The sequence below is a fragment of the Cetorhinus maximus genome, chromosome 23 (assembly GCF_964194155.1).
Source record: "Cetorhinus maximus chromosome 23, sCetMax3.hap1.1, whole genome shotgun sequence".
Classification (NCBI taxonomy): Eukaryota; Metazoa; Chordata; class Chondrichthyes; order Lamniformes; family Cetorhinidae; genus Cetorhinus; species Cetorhinus maximus.
In genome coordinates this window covers 49,092,378-49,104,532 of record NC_135901.1, presented here as the reverse complement: position 1 = coordinate 49,104,532, position 12,155 = coordinate 49,092,378, and the positions used below count along the sequence as shown (strand labels likewise).

The window sequence follows — 12,155 nt, the reverse complement described above, 5'->3', positions numbered from 1 at the left end:
TCCATTTGCTGATCTATCAGTAATGGACTTGCTGCCATCTCGAACAAAACTGTTTTCACCACTAAGGCTCCGCTGGTATTTAATAGTCTTCATGACATCATCGCACTGGGACTGGATGACATCATCGCACTGGGACTGGATGACATCATAAGAGCCCATTGTTTCTTAATGACCCACATCAATAACAAGAGGAAATATTAATAAACCTGAGCACATTATCTAGGCTGACACTCCAGGGTGACATTGAGGGACTGCTGCACTGTCAGAGACAGCATCCTTCACATGGAACTTGTGGAGGCTCTGGTCACAATCTTCCAATCTTCCTTATATCGTAGTGGTGTCAAAGGACTGACAGATTGTAAATGTTACATCCCTGTTCAAAAACACAGCAATTCCAGGACAATCAGCTTCACATCAGTGGTGGGGAAAGGTTGGAGCCAATAATCCAGGACAAAATCAACTTGGACTTGGAAAAGTTTGGGTTATTACTTGCAACATTTTCTGTTTTTAATACCGATACTTCTCTGGATCCCAAGGTGAAAAGAGGCTCTCTGGGACATGTGGGGAGATGGGAGTTGTGCATGAGGGTAACCAGTGGTATGAGAACTGAAAGAACCTAGAGTGAGAAAGGTGAAAAGATCCAAAAATGGAGCAGTCAGGAACAGGACATCAATTAGTCTCCTCTTATCCTGGAGAAATCAAGGACTCAACATTCTGTGTGCTTGAAACAAAGCTGATTTATTAAACAGACATCAAAATGTTAAACTCCAGCCCAGTTACAGGGATTATTAGCATCAGTAGAAATAAACCCCAACTGTCAGAATGAACATGGTTCAGTTCTGGATGTGATTAACAGTGACAGTTAAAGCCGAATCGAGCATATTAAGGAGAACAGAGGGTAAATAGAAATTATTTCCACTGCTTAGGCAGTCTAGGAATAGGTGGGATAGTCTAAAAATTAGGACCAGACCCTTCAGGAGTGTAATTACATCTGATACATGACACAGAAAGAGGCCATTCGGCCCAGCCAGTCCATGCTGGTGTTCAAGCTCCATCAGAGCCTCCACCTATCATTCCTCACCAAAATGTATCATTGTAACCATCTATTCCCTTCTCTTGTGCTTGCCTAGCTTCCTCTTAAATAATATTAGATGTCATTCCATGATTAGACAACACCTACTCAACAATCCTGACTGTGCTGAGAATTACACGAACAACCAATTTAAGATTATCAGTCGGTCTCACACTGTGGCTCACTTACACATGCTAGAAACTACATATATTCACACACAGGGCCCTGTCCTTAGCACAAATAAATGAACACATCCACGTATTGCACCCTTTTCAACTAAACAAAAGCTTTACAATTCACTATAACCACTCCCAGTGGTAGCAAGTTCCACTCTCTCAACACCCTTTGGGTGAAGAAGTTTCTTCTGAATTCCCGATTGGATTTCTTGGTGACTATCCGATATTTATGGTCTTTAGTTATACTCTTCCCCACAAGAGGAAACATTCTGTCTCTATCTGCCCGATCAAAACCTCTCAGACACTGAATTGTAGAGTTCGTGCCAAAGATCAATTTGGGATTGAAGTAAAAGATCAGAATTTTGTTGTAAGCTAATTTCTGATGAGAGTTCCTGAATTATGGGGAAAAGTCAGAGACAGCGGTTCATAAAGGGACACTGCAGCCCCGAGAACACAATCAGCTATAGATCCAGAATATTAAACTTCAGACCTGATACAGGGATTATTAACATCAGCAGAATCAAACCACAACTGTCAGAAGGAATCTGGTTCAGCCCTGGAAGTGATTAACAGCAGCAAAGACAGAATCCAACCCCTGCAGTCACTTGTGAATTCACTGGTGTCTGAGCAGGTGGAATAACCAAGTGAATCCCTTCCTGCACTTGGATCAGATGAATGGCCTCTCCCCAATGTGAACGCGCTGGTGTCTCAGTAGGTTGGATGACTGAGTGAATCCCTTCCCACATGCAGAGCAGGTGAATGGCCTCCCTCCTGTGTGAATTCGCTGGTGTTCACTGAGGTGGAATGAAGACCTGAATCTCTTTCCACAGGAAGTACAGTGGAACGGCCTCTCCTCAGTGTGAATTCGCTGGTGTGTCAGCAGGTTGGATGATTGAGTGAATTTCCTCCCACACTCGGAGCAGGTGAATGGCCTCTCCCCAGTGTGGACTCACTGATGTGTCAGTAGGTTGGATGATTTAATGAATCCCTTCCCACACTCGGAGCAGGTGAAGGGACTCTCCCCAGTGTGATTTCGCTGGTGCACTTTGAAGTTGAAAGAAGACCTGAATCTCTTTCCACAGGAAGTACAGCTGAATGGCCTCTCCTCAGTGTGAACTCGCTGGTGCTTCAGCAACTCAGAGGACCCACTGAATCCTTTCCCACATACCGTGCAGGTGAAATGCCTCTCTCCAGTGTGAACTTGCTGGTGTGTCAGCAAATTTGATGACTGAGTGAATCCCTTCCCACACTTAGAGCAGGTGAATGGTCTCTCTCCAGTGTGAATTCGCTGGTGTTTCAGCAGGGTGGGTAACTGAGTAAACCCCTTCCCACAATTGGAGCAGGTGAATGGTCTTTCCCCTGTGTGAACTCGCTGGTGTGTCAACAGGTTTGATGACTGAGTGAATCCCTTCCCACACTTGGAGCAGGTGATTGGTCTCTCTCCAGTGTGAACTCGCTGGTATGTCAGCAGGTGGGATAACCGATTGAATCCCTTCCTACACTCGGAGCAGGTGAATGGTCTCTCTTCAGTGTATATCTGTTAGTGTTTCCGCAGGTTGGATAACTGAGTGAATCCCTTCACACACTCGGAGCATGTGAATGGTCTCTATTCTGTGTGTATCTGTTGGTGTGTCCGCAGGTTGGATAACTGAGTGAATCCCTTCCAACACTCGGAGCAGGTGAACAGCATTTCCCCAGTGTGACTGCGTCGATGGTTTTCCAGTCGGGATGGACGATTGAATCCTTTCTCACAGTCCCCACATTTTAACGGTTTCTCCATGGTGCCTGTGTCCCTCTGTGTCTCTCTGGCTCTCTCAATGGAGCCTCATCCACACACAGAACAAAGGTCTGCTTTCTCCCTGCTCTGAATGGTGCAATGATTCTTCAGGCTGTGTAACTGACTAAAGCTCTTTCCACAGTCAGTTCACTGGAACACTCTGATTCGGGTGTGTCTGTGCTTCAGTACTTTTCCAGTCACACTGATGTTTGAAATCTTTTCCCACAGACAGAACAGACAAACATTTTCTCTTCCACAGTCAAAGATCCATGATATTCAGGTCCTGATGAATCGAGTGATTCTGTCAGATCTTGATGTGATGTTTGGTTTGAGTTTCCTGTGTGTAAATGATCTCCCTCTTGTACCCTGTAAAAGGTGTTTACAAAAACCATGATGGCAAGTACAGGATAGAAATTCAAAACAGACAATGCGAGTTTCTTTGGGACATTCTTTCCCCAAACATATGGTCCAATCAAACTGAAAGAAGCCCAAATCAGCAAATAATTCCCAACAAAAGCAAAGGGAACCTTCCTAATTAAACCACAATGTTTTTTCCAGTGTCTATGAGGCACTCTGTACCCTGAGGTGCCCACTGGCTGTGGGAGTTATCAAGTGTACTGGTGGACATTGCACGTTCCCTCATCAGGGACACCCAGGCACGGACAAGACCACGAAGAGAGGTTGGCAGCCAATGTGATCAGACCCATGTGTGTCACCCATCCTGGATCTACAAATTCCTCTCTTAACCAGGCCCATGAAGAATTACACCCCACCATCACACTGGCCAAAGATTAGGAGCATGGGGCTGTTGTGTCACCAAAAGTTGATGAGCCCCTTCAGGTAACTCTGCAGGGGCTGCAACCTCTCACCCTGGCCCATGGACCCTTCTCAGCTGCAAACATCACCTGCAGCCTGGGACTGGGTGAAGCTGCTTCAAAACCTGTATCACTTTTACGTTGTCCCGGAAACTAGGACCCGGTTGGGAACCGGGACGCGGAAGCCCCGCCCACTCACTGTGACATCCCAATGTAGCCGCACATGCGCCCTACCCCCCTGCCGAAACAAGATGGCAGCCGTTAACCTGGGCCTGGTTTTATTATTTTTTTATTCGTTCATGAGATGTGGGCGTCACCGGCCAGGCCAGAATTTATTACCCATCCCTCGATGCCCGAGTTCAGAGGTCATTTCAGAGTCAATCATGTTGCTGTGGGCTCGAGAAAAAGATCCGGAGATGCAAACCCGGGACCTGCAGGTTTGCATTCGGGTTTTAAATCCTTCACCAGGTGTTTATAAATCCTCCCCGTCCATCTCCCGGCTCCATCGCTCCCGCCGCGTTTCCACATCCTCACCAGCTGCAGATGTGACCGAGAAGCTTCTCTCCCCATCGACATCACTGACACTGCGCATGCTCCAAACACTGTCCTTCACTGCGCCTGCGCACCGCTCTCCAGTGGTGTGGATAGGGGACATTCACAACCGCTGCGAATGCTGGGTAGAGACACCGCCATTGAATGTCCAAACCGAAATGGTCATTTTATTGCTGTGATGTGGAGATTGGGGCAGTGGGCCACTCAATAAAATTAGCAATCAAATTGCACAGAAATTTAAATGTATACAGCATCCATTATCCACCCAGAAGAAGGGGAGTAGGAATTGACTATCTGAGTGTCCTCAATAGGTAATTAATGAGGGGGACATCATTCTCTGTGTCTTTACTGAACACCGACATGCCAAGGGGGAAATAAACTACCTTTAAACACCACGTCCACTTGGCACAGATCTGTCTGAAACTCATAATGGAAGCCACATGAAACAAAATATTGACAAATATTAAACCACTTACAAAATAGTATTTAAACATAGGTCGTGGGAGATGGTGGTATCATGGAAATGTCACTAAACTGGTAATCCACAAGACCAGCCTGCGGACTTTGTTTCAAATCCCACCGTGGCAGCTGGTGGAATTTAAATTCAATTAATAAATCTGGAATTGAAAGCTAGCCTCAGTTCTCAAAAATCCTTCAGGGAAGGAAATCTGCCATCCTTACTTGGTGTGGCCCACGTGTGACTCCAGATCCACCGAAATGTGTTTGACTCTGATTGGCCTTCTGAAATGGCGTGGCAAGCCACTTGCTTCAAGGGCAGTTGGGGATGGGCAACAGATGCTGGCCTTGCCCACATTCCATGAAAGACAAGTTTTTAACAACCTTGCCACTGAATGGCTGCAATTTCAGAAGGAATTGAAGTCAGAGGGCCCAGGAAAGATGCAAGAGAATGGTTCCCCTTCCAAGGAAAACAAACCCAACTTCACCGAACTGAAGTTCATCATCTCTCGTGAATCTTTTCTGCACATTCTCTAATGCCTCACATTCATCCTGAAGTGAGGGGCTCAGAATTGGACACAATACTGCAGTTGGGGCTAAGCCAGTGTTTTATTCAGGTTTATTCTAACTTGTTGATTTTCTACTTTATTCCCCATTCCACATGCTTTATTCACTGCTTTCTTAGTCTGCCCCGCGATCTTCAATGATTTGTGCACATATAGCCCCAGATTACGCTGCTCTAGCACCCTTTTACAATTGTACCCTTTATTTTATTTTGTCTCTCCTCGTCCTCCCTACCAAAATAAATCACTTCACACCTCTCTGAATTATATTTTACCTGTTTACATGTCTACCCATTCCTTCATCCTGTCTATGTCTTCTTGAGGTTTATCACTATGCTCCTCAATGTAAACGCAACTTGAAAATTTGGCTTTGTTTGTAAATTTTGCCCTACACACACAAGTCTAGGTCATTAATATATATCAAGAAAACAGTGGTCTTAACACCGATTCCTTGTGATCCCACTCTATATTTTTCTTCAATCTGAAAAAACAACCGTTCACCATGCGTGTTGTTTCCTGTCACGCAACCAATGCTGCCTCTGCCCCATGGGCTTTAACTTTTCTGACAAGCCTGTTACTTGGCGCTGTATCAAATGCCGTTTAGCAATTCATGTTCACATCAACCGTATTAACCTCATCAACATTCTCTGTTGCCTTAACAAATAAACTCAAGAAATTTCGTTCAACACGATTTGGCCTGAACAGGCTTTAATGAAACCACAATTGTACAAATGACTTTATTTTGACCTACATTCCAGCTTCTAAATGCTTTCCCACACAGAGGTTAAACTGACTGATCTGTCAGTGCTGAGTTGATCCTTCCATTTAAGATTTGTAAGGATTTAAAATGAGTGCCAGGAACTGTGAGGAAAATGAGAAAAGTGATGAAATTGTAACAATATTTAAAGACACTGATAACTGATAAGTTGCTCAATAATTAATCAGATTTCAAGACATAAAGTACAGATAACAAATTAATTTATCAGTAACTGGATTGAATTACTAATAATATCAGGTAGTGTGGGAGAATAATATACATCTACAGGATAACAAAGGGTTAAGTGGTTAAACCATGGTGGAATACTACAACGAAGCCTCCTTGCACCGGTAGCAGACAAACCTGCGCTGTCAGCTATTGTGAAGGAAGAAAAACAAGTATCATAATCAAACTACCAAGAGTCCTTGAAACAAAGTTAGGATGCCTGTTATCAGCACATGAGACAGGGCCTAGTCATGCTATCTGTTGTCTGTCCAGATGACTAGTTGCCAGATGGGCTACTCAAGGTTTTGTGTAACTACTCAAGGTTTTTGCGTAATTATAAACTAAGACAGAACAATTTTATGCATGCCAAAGATAAAATTTCAATGTTATTAATTACGCACGCTTTTACTATAACTATGTGTGTACTCTGATGCTTCCTCAGAGTGTCAGCTAGCTCCATTGTATGCTGCTGGGCTCTCCGTGATATCACGATTTAATAAAGGCTTCCGAGACAAACCTCCTGGGTCTGAGTGTTCACTCTGTTTTCCACGACAAATTGGCGACGAGGATGGGATCCGACTGAAGTCCAGTAACCTCAAATTGGAGAGGTGATTGAAATCCTGGGCCGTCGGATCTCTAAAAAAAGAACCCTCGTAGAGAAAGGGAGGAATAACTCTCCTAAATTAGGGAGAGTACGAACTGCATCCTAGCTGAGAGGGGCATTGCAGTGAATTAGTGTCCCAGCTGAAAGGGGGACTGCCAGTAAAAAGGTAGCTACCGACCAAAGAGACTTAAGTGACCCAAAGAATCGGAGGACTTGTTAAGGAACTCCTAAACACCGGTGAGCACATAGGGTAGGAAGCGCGCCGCGCTGTTAATTGTGTTTTCTTTTCAGAAAAATGGGAGGTCACAACAGCAGAGCGGGCTCTGCCACTCCCCCTGCTTTTCAAAGTACTAAGAACAAACCGAAACTGGCGAAACCGGAGCTTAAATCAGGAACTTTGAAGATGGGCAAGAAAACGGAATGAAAAATGGATGGAGGTAAAAATAAGTAGTAGTATACCCAGGGGTTCGAGTCCCATGGAGGTGAAAAGTAAGTAATTTCTGTGTTTTCTTTTGTGTATATTATTAAGTAAAATGGGAAATATGACATCAAAGAAACCCCAGGTTCCCCCTTTGAAGGGAACTCCAAATGCATATATGTATGTCCATTACGGTCCTGAAATTGTCCAATATGTTTCTGATTGGGTTAAATGGACTCAAAGTAAAGGAGAGAGCTTCCCACCAGCTGGAACTTTTTAATCAGGACAAATTGAGTGCTTATAAGATGTTTTAAGGGAGGTAGATAATCCGCTACTGAATTTTCTGTAACTTAAAAAAAAATGAATTAATCTAAGTTACAAGAGCTGTTTGTGCTGAAGAGAGAGAGAGAGAGGGTACCCCTAGGGGGTTAATGAGCAATTGACAAGCAGCAGCAGAGAAAATGTGAGCTTTCGTCAGTTTGAAGGTCCCTACAGGTGGAGCCTTCAAGATCCCTTTATTCCCCCACTGCTACTCGAAGCTTCGTTTAGAGTTAAGTTCAATATTATAGGAGTATCGAAACATACCTTTATATATGTGTTTGTTTGTGTGCAATGAAGCATTTGTATGTGAGCTTTAATGTGTTTTCTTCCATGAATTGTCTTGTGTGTTGTAGTTGAGCACTTTAGAGTTGAAAGCCCCATATTAGATTAAAGGAAAAGTTTATTCAAACATTCCAAAGTTTTGAGTGTAAGGTTTGAGTTGAGATTTCTGGCAAAAATTTGAAGGTAGTGTAAAGATAAAACAGGGCTTGCCTTTGTTTGAGATGAACCAACCCTTGTACCACCCCCTTGCAGACTAGTAGGGAATAACCCTCATCATCAGCTTCCAAACTGATTGGGATTAATACATACGAGTTCGTATTCTAAAATTCTGAGAAAAAGAAATTACTTGAAATTCAGAAGGATTCTAGGAAAACAAAAAGACATAAACACAAGGTCTAGGTGGTTCCAGTGGATAAAAAGGGGTTTCTTAAGAAGAGATGAATTAAATATTAAAGGAAATCTGCTTTCCAAAAGCACTGGAATTTGAATTTGGGACAATCTTGAGATGTAAAGTGCAGTGTAATTTAACAGGTTACTTTTGAATCACTAGGATGCTATCTAAGATAAATAATGTGTCGATAAACATACGGAAATTATAACTTGGATACAAATCATTGCACCTGAAAAAGAGTTTGTTTTAATTTTGATAGTGTAAATTACAGTTCTTACAAAGTTTAAAAATTTGAGGTTTGGTTCTTGATAAAGTTCTCAAAAGGGAATTTTCATTTTAAAAGGTCTGACAACAATTGGCACTAATTCAAATGCAGCAAGCTTTTGTGTTTGTAAGTCTGTTCCCAAAATATGAAGCTAAGCTCAAGACCTTGGCAAAGTTTGGTAGAAGTCCAATTTTTGGCCAAGTTAATGAATCTGGGATAATTCTAAAAGAAAAGGGTCAGACACAATTTAGTGGGTTTCTTTTAAGACAATAAAATCTTTGGGAAGAAGAAAAGGAAGCAAAACATGTCAATACCTGATTTCTGTTTTTAAAATTGTTATGAGAATATTTTACAGTCTCTCCAGGCAACCTGAACAATATAAGATGATAGCTGTTGCAAGTGTCATATGGTATGAGGCAAGTAGGAGAATGAGTTAGGGAAAGAGGACATAATGTACAAACTGTTTTAAGGGAAATGAATTTGATAATCTGGCCATCAGCTGAGGCATTGGAACTGTACAGGGGGAGATAAGCAAAGATCTAGAGACAGAGATCCCCGTTGAAATGGAATAGTTAATATGGCCTAAAGAGTAAGGAAACATTTTAAATAATCAAGACAATAGAGAAACTGAACTCCAGAGAACCTTAGGAGGATCATGGTCAGGAAAGAAAACTTAGAGGTAAAGGGAAAGCTGGAAAAAGGCTAAATAGATGTATTACTGACTATATTAATGTGCCTGCAAGCTACAAAAAGTAAAACCATAGGATTAACACCTTGATGACAGGCAGAGTTAAGCGGTTCCCAGAGAGAACCATCACTGGAAGTGAAAATACTGAGCCATTGAAAGATAGGATAAGAAGGTGCATTGTTGAGTTGTTTAAGGAATTGAGGCCTGACATGAGACAGCAGCAGGAAAGAGTAAACTGGAAGGAGTTTACCCAAATGGATTCAGATCAGGGAACTCATTTCACAGGGAGAGACATTAAAGAAGTGTGTAATCTTGTGGAGATTAAACAGAAATTCCATATTCCTTACCACCCCCAGAGTCTAGGGATGGTGGAAAGGATGAACTGAACTTTAAAAAAAACATCAATCAAGAGACAGGGAACAGCCCAATATTCTAATGCACTGTGAGCTACCCCAAGCAGGACCGACAGGTTCACCCCATTTGAAATGATAACAGGAAGGGCCATGCAATTACCTGAAGGCATTATAGTAGGAGGTGTAGGGCCACTGAAAGGAAAAATACAGGACAATGCAAGGGAATTAAGTAGGCAATTACATGAGTTGAGAGAGGAAGTTAGAGACTGACAGATGATTAAGGATATGGAAACAGGCAAATCCAAAGAGCAACAACGGACCCCTCCAAGTGGGGAATAAGGTGATGGCGAGGGTGAGCTCGGAGGGAACAGAAACGGACCATACGAGGTAATTATGACAGGTGATACATGCGCACTTGTAGATATGAGAACGAGAGTCAATGTTAATGTCTCCACAGATCTACGATCCTGGTCGTGGGCCTATCAGTACTGGCAACAAGGTCGGGGATCATCACCGCTCATCCCGCACCGCAGGAGGAACTTTGGTACAGCATGGACAGTGCCGAATGCGACACGCAACGGGGAATGATAAATGTAACAGTAGGAGAACAAGTGCTTTCAAATTGTAGCAAGGGTTTGCTTCAGATCGAGCATGGGAGGTCCGCCACTACCCAACCACCTCCCACCTCTCCTTTCACAGTCTGAGTAGAGATAATTGAAGCCCCTCAAACCACACTGACTGATCCATCTTGTCTGACTATGCATCCAGGACCGACGAATGGTTTGGTACTGGTTAATCAGAAGTTTTGTATGATAATGTACACCATGAGCTGGTACCCATAGTCTTGAATGTATCCGGTGTCGTCCTGCCCCAATGGTGCTCAACCCATACCCAAGCACTCTATACAGCTCTGACGCGCCAGTTTATGACTGAAGCAGTTCAGTTCAGTGGCGAGATGCGATCAGGGTTGGGAGGGAACCGCGTTAAGCGCAGCCTGATAAATGATGCCACTATGATATTCAATATAGGGACATCATTGGTTAATCCAAAGTCTGGCTACCGTGCTCGAAAGTCATGCGGGGACTATCAATAAATTAATTGAAATAGGGAAACATATTTCAGCCGAAGCGAGCAGAAATGATGTATGCAACACCTATGGATCTTGGGCACTGGAACAAGCCCAAGAAAATTTAAGACAGACTAAAGAAGGGGTAGTCCCTTTATGGGTAACTAATGAGCATTTATTGAATTTCTCACGACACAAGAATCATGACTTGACCAGTTGCCAGCTCAGAGGTTTAACACGTGTATGTAGAATGAATGTTGAATGTATAGTGAATAGTAATATGCTAATATGCATTGTATTAGTAATACCTGTCATACCTATGTCAATGACATAACCCAGGCAAGACGCCCACAGTGACTGCTGGTACGGGACCCCAGCCATGGGGTCCATTTGTACACCTACAAATGGACTTTATACAAATGCCTAAATGTACGGGATATAATTATGTTTTGGTTCTAGTATGTTTGTTCTCGCGATGGGTGGAGGCGTATCCCACCCGACGAAATGATGCTGTTGTTGTTGTAAAATTGTTGTTCATTTTACTGCTAAAGTGATAAAGGAACTGCTGAAGGCCTTACAATGCAACCATCACCTGTCCTGCCCATACCACCCCCAGTCTACTGGGGCAAAATGATATTCTGAAAAACAAACTAGCTAAATTATGTGAAGAAACCAGTTTGAAAGGGCCTGAAGCTCTACCCTTGGTGCTCATGACTATGTGCTCTCACCCTAACTGTCTCAAAAGCTTGCATATACAGGTAGTAGAAGCTCAGAAAAAGCCCACCGTTGAAGACTGCCATCAATACCAGCCGGGGACCTAGTCCTAGTAAAGACCTTCAGGTGAAAGAACTGTTTGGAACCTCGATGGGAAAGGCCTTTCCAAGTCCTACTCACCATCCATATGGCCGCAAAGGTTGACGGACGCCCTTGTGGATCCACGCATCGCACATCAAGCGGACGCTGACCTCGGACGGAAGTGCTTGTGCAAGAACTTTAACTGAGCCGTCAGAATGCTGACTCTGATTTGGATCCTGTCCTGCATGGTCCTTGCGGGGGCATGGAATACCAATTCTGCGGTTCAACGAATGCAGGCCATAGCCTCGCAAGTTAATCGGACTAAATGTTGGATTTGTGCTCATTTTCTTCTATGCAAAACAGCAGATGAATTGCATGAGAGGGTGGAAAGGACCCTACCTTGTGCTGCTCACAACTTGAACGGCCCTGAAGATTACAGGGAGGAAGATTGGGTCCACACCACTCGTTGTAAAAAACATTGTCTGGCCATCTGATAACCGTCATTATCAGTGAACTAATTTGCATTATGTATCGGATACTGCCTTTTGCTATATTCTGTCTTTTGGCTATATTTTGAGG

The 12,155-nt window shown here is 43.3% G+C and overlaps 1 long non-coding RNA gene across 1 annotated transcript in view; it reads left to right on the top strand.

Moving 5' to 3' along the window:
• Positions 1-4,143: 4,143 nt before the first annotated feature.
• LOC144698295 (uncharacterized) overlaps positions 4,144-12,155 on the top strand; it is a 666,343-nt gene continuing 658,331 nt past the window's right edge. Inside the window, exon 1 of the long non-coding RNA XR_013580489.1 lies at positions 4,144-4,277. This is a non-coding gene — a long non-coding RNA (uncharacterized LOC144698295). The remainder of the gene's footprint in view (positions 4,278-12,155) is intronic.